The sequence below is a fragment of the Poecilia mexicana genome, unplaced genomic scaffold (assembly GCF_051168715.1).
Source record: "Poecilia mexicana isolate PSO_F unplaced genomic scaffold, ASM5116871v1 scaffold_18, whole genome shotgun sequence".
Lineage (NCBI taxonomy): Eukaryota > Metazoa > Chordata > Actinopteri > Cyprinodontiformes > Poeciliidae > Poecilia > Poecilia mexicana.
Window position 1 is genome coordinate 20668931 of NW_028263387.1, and position 12603 is coordinate 20681533.

The following is a 12603-nucleotide window of genomic DNA, read 5'->3' on the forward strand; positions in this document are numbered from 1 at the left end:
ATTTATTTAGCAGGTTAGACACTGAAAAAACACAAAATATTAGGACTTTACGTCCAGTTTCCAGTCATAAGAAGATTAAACTAACTTACAAGTAACTTTTGAGCAAGATAAATGGCCTTGTTTTAAGTCAATAATTATTGAATATAAATAAAAACTTTTCCACTTATTGGAGAAAAATCTGCCAGTGGAACAAGTACCTTTTTCTTTTGATCGATATTCATAAATTATTGACCTTAAACAAGCTCCTACACTGCAAAAACACAAAATCTCACCAAGTAGTTTGGTGCAGCTTTTAATGCAAATATCTTATTACACTTGAAATAAAAAAGTAACTTTGCAAATAACTTTTCAGCAAGAAATACAAGCTTATGTTTTCCTTCTTATTAATAAATAAGTGAAACAATCTGATTGGAGCAAGTCCTTATTCAATAATATTAAGGAAGCATTGACTTAAAACAAGCTACAGTTTTGACGAAAAGTTTCTTCTAAATTAGTTTTGTCTTATTGCAGGTGTATGAAGATATTTACACCACCAAATTCCTGTGCTAAATCAAATGTGAATAAACAGAATCCATCTTGTCAGAGTCAGAAGGTAAAAACACAAAACATGTGGATAAAAAATATGTTATTGAGAAGCTAGCGCTCTGTTTACCCTCTATGATGCAATACTCAAAGCACCTGTTGTTACAACCAGGTGATTAATATGCATCTGCTATTACAAGAGAGAGTTAAAGGTGGATTTCCTTAAAGCCGAGTATATTTGCATGCAAATAAAACACCGAGGCAGATAAACAACAAGGTTTGAATGGTTTTCCAGTAAATCTATTCACCCAAAGTCTGACCTGCGTGACCCGGAACGTCCCAAAGAGAGACAGAAACTCTTGACTGAGCTTCTCATATATTTTGGCAAGTAGAGAGATCGATGGCTGCACTGAGAGCGAGAAAAGAAAAGCCTGAATGGCCTGCAGAGCAGAGTGACCTGACTGCAACCAGATTCACACATCACACCGAGTTACATCAAATATGCACCTCTGGGAACTGAGCATGTTGGTTTGTTTTAAAACATTTAAAAAAAATGACCACTCATTCTCATAAGAGGACTCGAAGCTGTCCCTGATGGACAAAACTCGCTTTCAGGGATTTATTAAACCGTTTCCAGTAACAACGACCAACCGTGACGCCGCCAAACTCTGCTTCTGTAAACTATTCAGGGTTTTTAAAGACGTTGCAAATGAAGGGACTTAAATCAACATCGACGATGGGAAGGAGAACTCAGTAATCTAAATAAAAGTGGCAGCTGATTCAAGGACGTGCTTGTTGGATATATTAAATTTAATATGATATTCAAGGGGGTGGATGACTACAACTTGTTTTTTTTTTCTTTTTTGATTAGAAGTTCTGAGTGAAGTAGTAATTAGACACCGAGGAATAAAAATTGCCAAATTTATTTCCTCCCTCGGCAGACAAAACATTTGTCTGTGAAATTCATTAAACTTGCTGCACACTTAAGAGGGAAATAAATGTAAGAGGAACGCTGATTTACAGCGACAGGTAGAGAGAGCAGAGAGTCCTCCAGATGGTAAACATGTGCCAAAAAAAAAGATTCATGTTTTAATTTTAGCACATTTCATCTCTAGCCAATAAAGAAAACATGTTTGGGAATACTTATTTATTTATTAACAGATTATATGAAACAATGTAAAATAATGTAACTTCTCTAGTCTCTATTAACTCCTAGTTACCACAACGTTCTGTTTCTCGCGGGTATAAACATGATGCGACACAAATTGGAGCAGAGGGACATTTTCCCCACGTTGCCGTAGCAACCATTAGTCACTATCTATAGAAAATGTCACCCAGCTGAAAAAGGAAGAACTGAAAAAAGTATTTTCAGGCCAACTATGAAAAGCTTGAACACATAGAGTTCAAACAACGTGACTAAGATCTTAAATTTGTTAATTAACTAATTTGAAATTAGTGAATTTTACATTTTGTTTCTACAAACAACCCAAGCGCTTAAAGAAACACCCAGCAGTTTTTAAGCAGTAAGTTAATATTTATTGCTGTTTCAAAAACCTCCCAAATAAAAGTCACATTTGGCGAGTGTGCCGTCACCAAGCAACCCACGGCGGAGTTCCAGCATATTTGGTCAGCTGGTTTTACTGCTGTATCACTGTAAAATGGCTGCTGGAAAAGAAAAGTGTTTTGTGGTGGACTTAACATCCTGAAACCAGTGGAAATGGTTGAATGACCTCCTTAGTGCGCAGTAAACATCTCCAGAGTCCCGTTAATGACCCGACTATTTGATTCAGGGGTGTAGAAACAGACACATCTAAAGGTTGCCTGGAGTTGAAGATCTCGCAAGAAACAGAGGATTAATGTTTACGACAATCGTAAAGATGGTGGAGGACCTACTGCCTCTCCTAGAAAACTAAAAATTGGTTCTCACTTGGGGCTTTCAGCAAGATCATAACCTGAATTAACATAGAAATGGATCAACTTTCCTCTGTGGTCAGTTTTCAGACCTAAAGCCAATAGAAAACCCCAAAGCTGGGCTGAAGAGGTGACAGAAGAAGGAAAGACTCAGATCTAAGGGTATCACCCAAAGAGGATGATGTGCAAAGTCTTAACAACAAGAGCACAAAACAAATATTTGAACCCAATGAATAAATGTGCTGAAAGTAAAGTTGGGACTTTTCTATTATTATTACTTATTTTAACGTTGAGATTAAAAATCTTTTCTAGGAGAGAATCCTGTCAAAGACTGGCAGCAGCACAGAGTTTTCAAATCATTTACAGCAAAACAGAAAAAGTTAATTTCATAAATGAATTAGCTAAAAGACTCACAGACAGATTAATCTTTCTGAAAGTCCGCTTCATAAACATTTGGGTTCATTTATTTCTGCAAATGGCTCTAAGAATAAGATGGAGCAAAAAATGCAGTTCCTGATTATGCTCCAGCAAAAATGGACTTTTTAAACTTCACACAGGTGTGCCAACAGAGGTGAGACATTTTCAAGCAGAACAAAAACAAAGGTCAAGCTGGCAGGCGCCAGGCTTTAAGGGGTGAGTCTGACTAAAGCCTGGAACTTCAGGCATAAGCTGCAGAGATCTCTGAAGAGGAAAAGGAGAATAGACTGTAATATCATCCTCCAGTGCACATCATCTCAACCAGAAAATCACCCACAAGGAAAAGTTGTTTAAGTTTGCGAATTGGTATTTTTGACTCGCGAGTCCCTGTAAACGACGGAGAGGACACACGATCATTGTCTTAGCTGCGGAGGCGACACTCTCGGAGTTTCCTCTGAGGTACGAAGGGACGACTCGCAGCTCCCCTGCTGCAAAACCCGTTTTTGGAGTCGAGATTTTCTCTTGGAACGCTTGTGAATTCATGCACACACGCTGGGTTCGCACACTATATGAATAATACCGGAGGAGCTCCTCGGAGTCAGCTGTATTCGTGTCATGCATTAACCATGGCACCTCTAATGCATTTCTGAACACTGTCTCCTCCACGCCTCGTGCAAAGAAGCGAAAATGTGCGAAACATGACACATAAATGGTTCGCGTCATGTTCGCTTTGTAGGTATCATGAATTCGCATGATGTAAAAAAAAAAAAAAAGATGAGGCGGTTTGGAGGCTAACGCGGACGATAAAACGCTTTGTCTCCATTTGGCTGTCAATAACAAATTCTTGCGGCTCTTATTCAACGATGAAAATCTGAAAGCCAGCCAAAAAGGAGGCAGAAAAGAAAAACAGGAAAAAAAACAACAAATCCCCTCATCTTATTCCCATATCGGGCTGCACTCAATTTAACACACTCATATTGAGAATGGAGGAGAGGGTGAAAGCTCTGCCAAGTTGTAAGATCAGTTGCCAATTCCAATTTACATTTTCCACCACCCTCATCTGCTCAAAGCCCACTTAGAGTCAGCTCGTTTCTGCAAAGTCACCCAGACGTTTCGTGTTTACATTTGTTCGGCAACTCCCCTCCTTTTGATCACATTCTACTTCCTGCAGAAGCGCAGCGAGCGGTCTCCAGACTTTTATCTGTACAATAATGTCATCTGGATCCGAGCTCACCGGCTGAGGAAGAAATATTTTATTCCTTTTGCTCCTTTTGTCAGAGTTTTTGTTGGCTTTTTCGCAGCTACAGTAATCTTTTTTCCTTTGTTTCTCCAGAGCCAAATTAACTTGTTTCTTTCCAATTAAAATACAGCAAATTGAGGAGAGGAAACATTCGGGTTCCAAAAACAGGGTCAGAAGATAAGGAGTAGGAGGAAACAAATGAAGAGAAATAAGATAAAAAGGACACTTTGTGAGCACAATTACAAGGAGCAGCATGTATCCTGAAGGCAAGTAATAAAAAAGAATAGCAATTTATTAATTTTTTTTTTTTTTGTGGTGCCAGTAAACAAGAAAACAGCTTCCAGTGTGCAACAAAATCAAAGACTGAACCTGGTTTAAAGTTCATTTCACGACCACTGGCGTGGAGCCCTACAGGGAATTTGAGCGTTTTTAGCTAAAAATAAAAGATCGACGTGAACTGTAGGGTTAACTTTCCCTCTAAAACTCTGGAGGTTTGCTTTGTTTGGACTTCAGGGACGCGGCTTGTACTGTATGTGTTTCATTTGCATGCAAAGCATCACTGCCATGAATATTACATCAGTTTGATTATGCAACAGCGATCATAAACAAACTGTTTGCCTCAAAACTGGAGACATACCTCATACGGAGGGTTACAAGAGACACGCAAAGGTTTTAAGAGCTAACATTGTATAACAGCATATTGCATTTAAGCTCGGTTTAAATACATGATGTTCACAGAACAGATCGGCCTTCAAACTTCCACTAGGAAGAAAAACGGGGCAGCCGTTGGGTCGTCCATCATGCAATTTCCTTGTGGGTTGGACCCCAGGGTGCCGTAGTGCTAATGCTTAAGACTGCAATGTATGTGAATAGCCTCATAGCTGCAGGCTAGAATACATAACAGACTGCCTCTGTGTAAACCAAGGCATAGACGAGCATATACACTCATTGAAGCATGGTTTGGACCCAGATTAGCTCCATTAGAGTAGGAGACAGGTTCTGCCTGGTCTGTTGGCTCTCTCTCATGGCTGCTCACTGAGTAATAACTCTCTTTAGAAACGCTCCTAAGCCCATCAAGCGAGACATTTCAACTTGGTAAATGATGAAAAGTGAATTTACCAGTTAAAAATGGGGCTTTTCCGTTTCACATAAAGGAATAAAAGAGATGTAGGCTCAATTGTTCACAGCAAGAAACCAATCACGTCGAAGCAATTTAGAAAAAACAAAAACGTAACCTTAAACTTTAACTATAAACTTAACTTCTAATTTGTGAGTTTTCAAATAAAAGTTGGTAGAAACTTACAATAATCAAGTTTAACCTTTAATACTGTGGTATTATTGCTCCTATTCAATGGAAATATGAATCATAACATCACTTTAGGCCATCAAAGTGTGTCACTGTAGTATAACAGAAGGTTTATTAATAATACTATGTAATCTAGCACACCTGGAAACTACGCGTACAAAATGCTGAACCCTGTTATAGGCCTGCAGCGTGATGCAGCTGGCAGCACTGCTGCCTTGCAGCAAGAAGGTCGTGGGTTTGAATCCTGGCCTACATTGGGTCTTTCTGCTTGAAGTTTGGATTTTCTCCTCATTCCCACAGCCAACGAATATGACAGAAGGTTAATCGGTCTGTAAACTGCCAGAGATAGGCACCAACCGTAGACTATACATAATGGATGAATGGTTTCAACCCTGATATGAATGTAAAACATTGATTAAGCACTTCAAATAATCCAGAACATGGCAGTTTCCCATTCTCTTATAGCACATGTGTCAAACTAAAGGCCCGCGGGCCACATGTGGCCCACTATGTCATTTTATGTGCCCCCCCCAGCATTTTATAGGCTGATGATTGATGTAAAATAGGTTTTGAGCACGAATTGACTACAAACTACATCTCCCACAATGCATTCCGATTGTTACCAGCCAACATTACGGCTTCTCGCCACTAGAGAGCAGCAGAGTCACCTCAAGCTGCTTATTGATTTTCCCAGCGAATAAAACTGAGACATCGACAAGCTAACATCAAAACGTCCAAGAAAAGAAAAATCGATTTACAAGTAAGACTGTGAATGAAGATGTGTGAGTTGGTGTCAGGGCGGCAGGTCGCGCTAGACTTTTTTTGTTATCCGTTATCTTGACTGACAAAATAAAAAAAAATTGGTCATGTACTATTTTCATCCGTGAAATTACAATCATATTAACATCGGCTATTTAGCCGCATTTTATGCGGTTTAGTTAAACCGCATAAAATGTTACTGGTTGATTTTATTTTTGAACCATTTTTAATTTTGAAGAATTGATTTTATTTTTGAACCATTTTTTAATTGTAAAGTGTTGATTTTATTTTTGAACCATTTTTTAATTTTGAAGTATTGATTTTATTTTTGAACCCTTATTTATTTTGAGGTGTTGATTGTCTGAAAGACCTTAGACATGAAGTGACCAGTATGGGGTTTGAACCAACAACCTCAGCATTGCCAGCACGGTGCTCTAACCTGCTGAGCTAACTCACCTACCTTACAAACTGTTGAGTTTCCATGGATTTAAGAAGAACTTACATGATCTTACCACAATGAAGATTTGATAAAAGTGCTTATATTCCAATGTTTTTCAAAAACAACATACATAATATTTTATTTTCCAGAGATTTTGTATTTTGAAGTGTTGATATTATTTTTGTTGATTGTATTTCAGAGATATTTTTTAATGTGTTGATTTTATTTTATAGCAATTTAGCCAAGTCTCTGTAGAACCATTTGTCTCTGCTAATGACATTTTCTATATATTTTTTGATCCCAGGCTTAGTTTATTGACTGTAATGTGAAATTAGGCACAAGTATAAGTCTGCTAGTTTGTTCACCAAGTTACTGTGCTCTCTGAGAGGATCTGTGGCGTAAGTATTTGACATTGTTCCATGCTAATGGTTGACATTAGTCTCTAACAAAATGTGGATCATCTACCAGGAACACTGCAAAGAGCATGAGTTTCTGTAGTGTAGTGGTTATCACGCTTGCTTAACACGCAAAAGGTCTCTGGTTCGAAACCAGACAGAAACAGATTTAGTCTGTTTTATTCATTTACTAAAGGTCAACAAGGTTCTGTGGTGTCATGGTCTGTACTCTGAGTGCAAGCCTCAGTTGAAATTTTCATGCATTGTATCTCACATCATCAACTTTGGAACCTCAAACTGAAACAAAGCAGAGAAGTTCAGTTTCTGTAGTGTAGTGGTTATCATGTTTGCTTTACATGCTAAAGGTCTCTGGTTCAAAACCAGACAGAAACAGATTTTGCATGTTCTATTCATCACAGGTGTTTACTAAAGGTCAACAAGGGTGCACCATTTGTTAAATCTGCTGGATGAGTTACTCGCAGTGCTTGAGCAGCGGACTGCGCATGTTACAGTCTAATTAACTTTTGCATCATCATTTATTTCCTCAAGATAAACTACCGGCTCCTCAAATGGATTAACACAACGTTGCATTCTCTTTAGTTTTCTCTGGCCTGGAATGGAGACTTGAATTTAACACGCCATTTCAACCAAAGGTTTGTAATGCACTTCCTAACCAGACGCTCCAAAGCATCTGGTCCATAACTCTTCAACACGCTGTCAGCTCCCGGTCAGAAAGACACATTTAGTTCAGAGACCATGAGATGATATTCAGAAAGGATTTTTTTAATTAATTGATTTCAGTTGCCTCTGAGACTAAATCTTTGCGTAAAGTCTACAATGTCTGCCCATGTGACTTGTTTTTATTATTTGTTTGCCATTGACTCATAAGCCTCTACAGAACTGAATGAGGGAAGTCAACCTTTTGTCTGGGAGTGTTTTAGCAGGGATGCTCTCCTGATTTGTACCGTCAATGTGGCCCGTTGAGGGGGGCCAATATGCTGAAGTGGCCCTCAGTGAAATTGAGTTTGACACCCCTGTTTTATAGCATGCCAGAATTTTGTTTTGTACAGAGTGAAATCCACAGAGATGATAAAAATCATTGCAAATGAATTTTAAAGTTTGCAACACATAATCATGCATAGTTTCTTATGCATGCAAACCTGTAGAGGGTAAATGGATTGAAGCTACACTGTGATTTTCCAATCATACTGGCCATTTAAAGTGCTTTCACTACAGCTATATTTAGCCATTCGCACACATTCATACACCAACACAAAGATCGACAGGCAAATTAAGGTTAAGTGCATTGGCCATGAGCACGTCAACATGTTTTAGGCAGAAGCTGAAGTAAAAAAAATCCTAAACTTTTCGTTTGCCAGTCCCCTCCAAAGGCAGAAAGGATGTTGGTTCACTTGCACTGCTGTTAGCAGGTGCCTAAAAAGTCCCACTGCTCTTAAACGCCCCATGGAAGCTAAAAACCTACTTCTTGAATTAGCACCACCTACTGGTAGCTGTGGGTTAGTACAAGGAGTATTAAGTATTTTTTTTAAATAAACTTCTTTATATTTTCTTTACATTATCTTGTGCCTGTCCTTAATTGCAGAGGCATATAGAGACTCTGTCTAAACTGATTAAAGTGTGATATCTTCACATCTGGTAATGTTGCATGTATGATTGCATCTCCAGCTCAACCAAACTGAAAAAGAGTTTATTTAAGACATGTAGAGAATTATCTAGCATGTTTTTACAAACTCCCCACTGCCACACAGCCTAGATAAATGTCATGTGAATGCTGCAACAGACAAGACGAGGCGAGAAAGACGAGGCGAGAAAGACGAGGCGGGTCCAAAAAGGCCAGTGAGAATCACAGAGAACCACAACCCATTCGTTCAATGGACTGAATTGCTAAATTAATGATTTTATCAAAATGTAAGACATGGTGCATGTGTTAATGGTTTAATCAATAATTAAACAAGGGTTGTTTGCAAAACAGTTAGCTGTTTGCTGCAAGGCTTTACCTGGCTGATTGGATCTGCAGCTCCTTGATTTTGTGTCAGAGGATAAAGTATCCTCCATGGTCATTTCTAATTCAAAAGTCTGCTTTTATAGAGAAATGCTTGTAAGTAAAGTTCAAACATTAAAGTATAACAAGCAGAGGCTACATCATAGGGTGTAAAATGCCTTTGAGGGGTATGCAGGCAAATGTGCAACTGTATGCACAGGAATAGCAGACATTCTCTCTCCCTCATTCCTTCATGTTGTCCTCCAGTTTGAAAGCATTGAATTTTAATTAGTCCAGTAAATTTAAGCTTGTAATGTGAGATCTTAAAAGAGACTGGTATCTATGCTGTAGCTGTAAGACCTGTGAATCGTATCATGTGCTTTGAGGGTGTTGCATTCAACAAGTGTGACGGCAGAAACGCACCATGCAGGGGAAAATAAAAAAAAAAAAGGGCTCATTCTGACACAGGAGCTCAGCTCAGGCTTGTTGTGGCACCACTTTAGACGCACCATCTGCTGCACTCCACAGCTGAGCAGACTGCAGCGGCGGAGCAAAGGAAAATATTAACTACGTTCGGCGTGTCTGTGCCTGTGCACCCGCATGCATCCATCCACCACGGCGGCGTTTGAGGAACAAATAAACGCTCATTATCATCAGCTGCCTTTGTTTTAGTTCAGACATGTGCGTGTCAGGCCTGCAGAAAAGAAGCGCTGCCTTCCCTGTGGGCTAGTGAGCGCGGCTCGTTTGAGTCCGGCTGATTGGTGCCGGGGGTTGGTGCCTCTGCATAGGCTGATTAATTTGTTAATTAGCTCCAGCAGCTCTTAATGAGATGCCCATACCTCTTCATCCTCCGTCAGGGGAGGAGAGCTGGAGGAGCGCAGGTGGATAACACTTAGACCCCCTACACACACCTATACATACACATCCGAAGTGCTTAGCAGGGAAATGAGTGCAATTCCTCCGACGTGTGAGGCTGTCAATTAAAACTGCAGGTGCTTCGAGGAGCTGGAAGAGGAAAGTAGATGTTCACAACAGTTCAGCAGGGCTAGAGAAAGAATTCAGGCTCATAGGAAATCCACTTCATGTACGAAAGGTAGAGCGTAAAATAGCTGGTAATTCATGTACAAAAGGCAAAATCTGTGTCACTGTATTTGGCTTCAAACACTCAGGCTTCCTTGTAATGTCATTTAATGCTTTTAGTATAACTGCTGCTGTTTATTCAGCATTTAGTCTGCTTATAGACACAGACAGTATAGGGTCACTTGCTTTTTGCACACGCATGGACTTTAATTACATCCCAATCTCAGTATGACGGCTCTTATATAATAGCTTAATACCATTTGAGGAAACAGCAGCTTCAACTCTTCTGGAAAGGATTTCCACATGGTTTGGTGCTAGAGGGAATGTTTGACCATCCGACCAGAAGTGAATATCTGAGGTTAGACACTATAGGCTGCTGCATTCTCAGGAGTAATGCTCAGACTCTGATCGCATCCTCCTACTGCCTACATTTCTCATGATTATTCCTTAATCTCAATCTGAATGGAAACTACCAAGACTGAAGACCCCGTTTGGTGCCTGGTCCTGATTCTTCTCCACCCATCACTGCTCATCCTTGCACCTCTTTGAGCTGAGTCTCAACTTTATCATCCTTACCACCTCGAGTCTGCCTCAGATCATCGCAGCGTGAAGTACGCCAGATTATGTTGGGGCTTTAGCAACAAATTCAGCCAAAAGGTGTCCCATCCACTCAAGGTCCACACCTAGTCATCCAGGTTTGTAGGTTTTGCATGAAGTCTTGGGTCAGTCAGCAAACTGTTCCCACAGAGTCGGACACATAACACGTCTTGGTATCCTGACGGATTTAACGTTCAGGTCACTGAAACAATAGACCAGACCACAAGTCCTTAAAAACAGACCCAGTCTGTAATCTCCTCTTTATAAAACTTTTGACTCAATGCCTTGAGGCAACGCCGTTCTTCTGGCAACTTCCAACCTCACACTCGTCTACTGAAAGGTCAGGAAATATTTACCAAACCATTTGTCTGAACCAATCCAAAGTCCAGCGTGTTTTAAAAACCTCAGATACTCTTTGTCCTCTGTTCTTATCTTCATCTGAAGACTACATGAAGCTTGGAGGTTCGTAACTAGTCACTTTACAGACAGTGGCAAAATCTCAATCCTATGAGTCTGAGCGTCCGCTGACCCCGCTCTCTGATTTTACGTGCCCTACATCTTCCTTGTAGTACAAAAAAGACTTCCTTGAAATGCTTTAAAGTGGTCTTGATAACAGTTCCTCACGCTTCATGACGTGACCTTTGTGCTTCTCTGTGTGCAGAGAAAGTGGATTTTCTGGCCGTGAAGTGATCTGGCTGTGTGAGGAGGGAAGAAGCAGAAGCTGCGTGTGTTTTGGAGGTAAAGGAGCAGCAGGCGGAGGAGAGCAGGTGTAGCCTGGCTCCCACTCCGCTTGCAGCATCTGCTGCAGGGCCAGCCAGTTACTATAATCGGCCCATGTTTGGCACTTATGTGTGCGTGGAGGAGAGCAACGTCCACAGATGAGTGACTACCTTTTCTCACTTCTCTCCCAGGGCTCCCTGTTTGTTGTTTGATCCGTCCAGCTCCCCCTCCTGAAGTCCTGTGCTGTCTCATTTTATTATGTGTGCGACAGCCAGTTGTCCTTTCACCTTATCCGCCCCTGTCCCGTCAATCAGAGCTGCATGGACCAACAATGCCCTCGACATAAAGCAGCCCTGTCCTTGACCCCATCATTCGTCAAATGCAAATGATTTGCATTACTATTCAGATCGCCGGCAGGAATCTCACATGACTCACTCTCTCTCTCTCTCTCTCTCGCTGTGCTGGCCTCAGGTGTAGAGGCAGGTAGATTTGATAGGTTAATGCAGCAGTAATGTCGAGGTAAAAGCCTGAAACAGTCAGGGTTAGCAGAGATCGGCGTCCAGCTGTGTCCCAGGTTAAAATCCATGGAAAGTGGAGGTAAAATAATCCTGTTTTGCTCTGGGGAATATTTTTGCCTCGTAGTTTTTTTGTTCTCTACATTCTGTCGTGTTTTCACAGGTGAGGCTTGTAAAGCAAAGTGTATTGGAGAGGATTAGCAAATACTGGAATATCAGCGCTATGAGGCAAACATCCCCACTTTTCCTCATAATTATACACTTGTGAAAATCAGCTCCATTGTTCCCACTTCACATCTGTCTGTGGCCCATTGATAAATATGGGGGAAATGGTATAAAAAAAGCTTGTAACAGACGGGGTCATTACAGTCTGAAGGCTGAAATTTGATTAGATTGTTTGGTAACACTTTATTTGACTGTGATAAACATGACACCTGTCATGAACATGAAGAAGTCTTTATGAATGTTTATGACTCATGAAGTGTCATTCGGTAAATAATGACACTTTTAATGCAAAGTTGCTCTAAAAGTTGCATTAAAAGTGATTAATTTTAATCAGGATATCTGCAGGTTTCACCAAGTGAAATTTTAGATTTTTAAGACCTTTTTGATTCCTGTTTAAATGAAATTTAAGACTGAAAAAACTACAACTATAGGGGGGTGGCTCATATGGACAGAAGCAATCCAGTGACAAAAATGA

At 40.3% G+C, this 12603-nt stretch overlaps 1 protein-coding gene and 1 non-coding gene across 2 annotated transcripts in view; one reads left to right on the top strand and one right to left on the bottom strand.

Moving 5' to 3' along the window:
• LOC106928770 (neuroligin-2-like) overlaps positions 1-12603 on the bottom strand; it is a 151043-nt gene that overhangs the window by 14299 nt on the left and 124141 nt on the right. The gene's annotated exons all lie outside the window — the stretch shown is intronic.
• trnav-aac (transfer RNA valine (anticodon AAC)) lies at positions 7083-7155 on the top strand. The gene has a single exon. It is a non-coding gene; the product is annotated as a tRNA-Val (tRNA).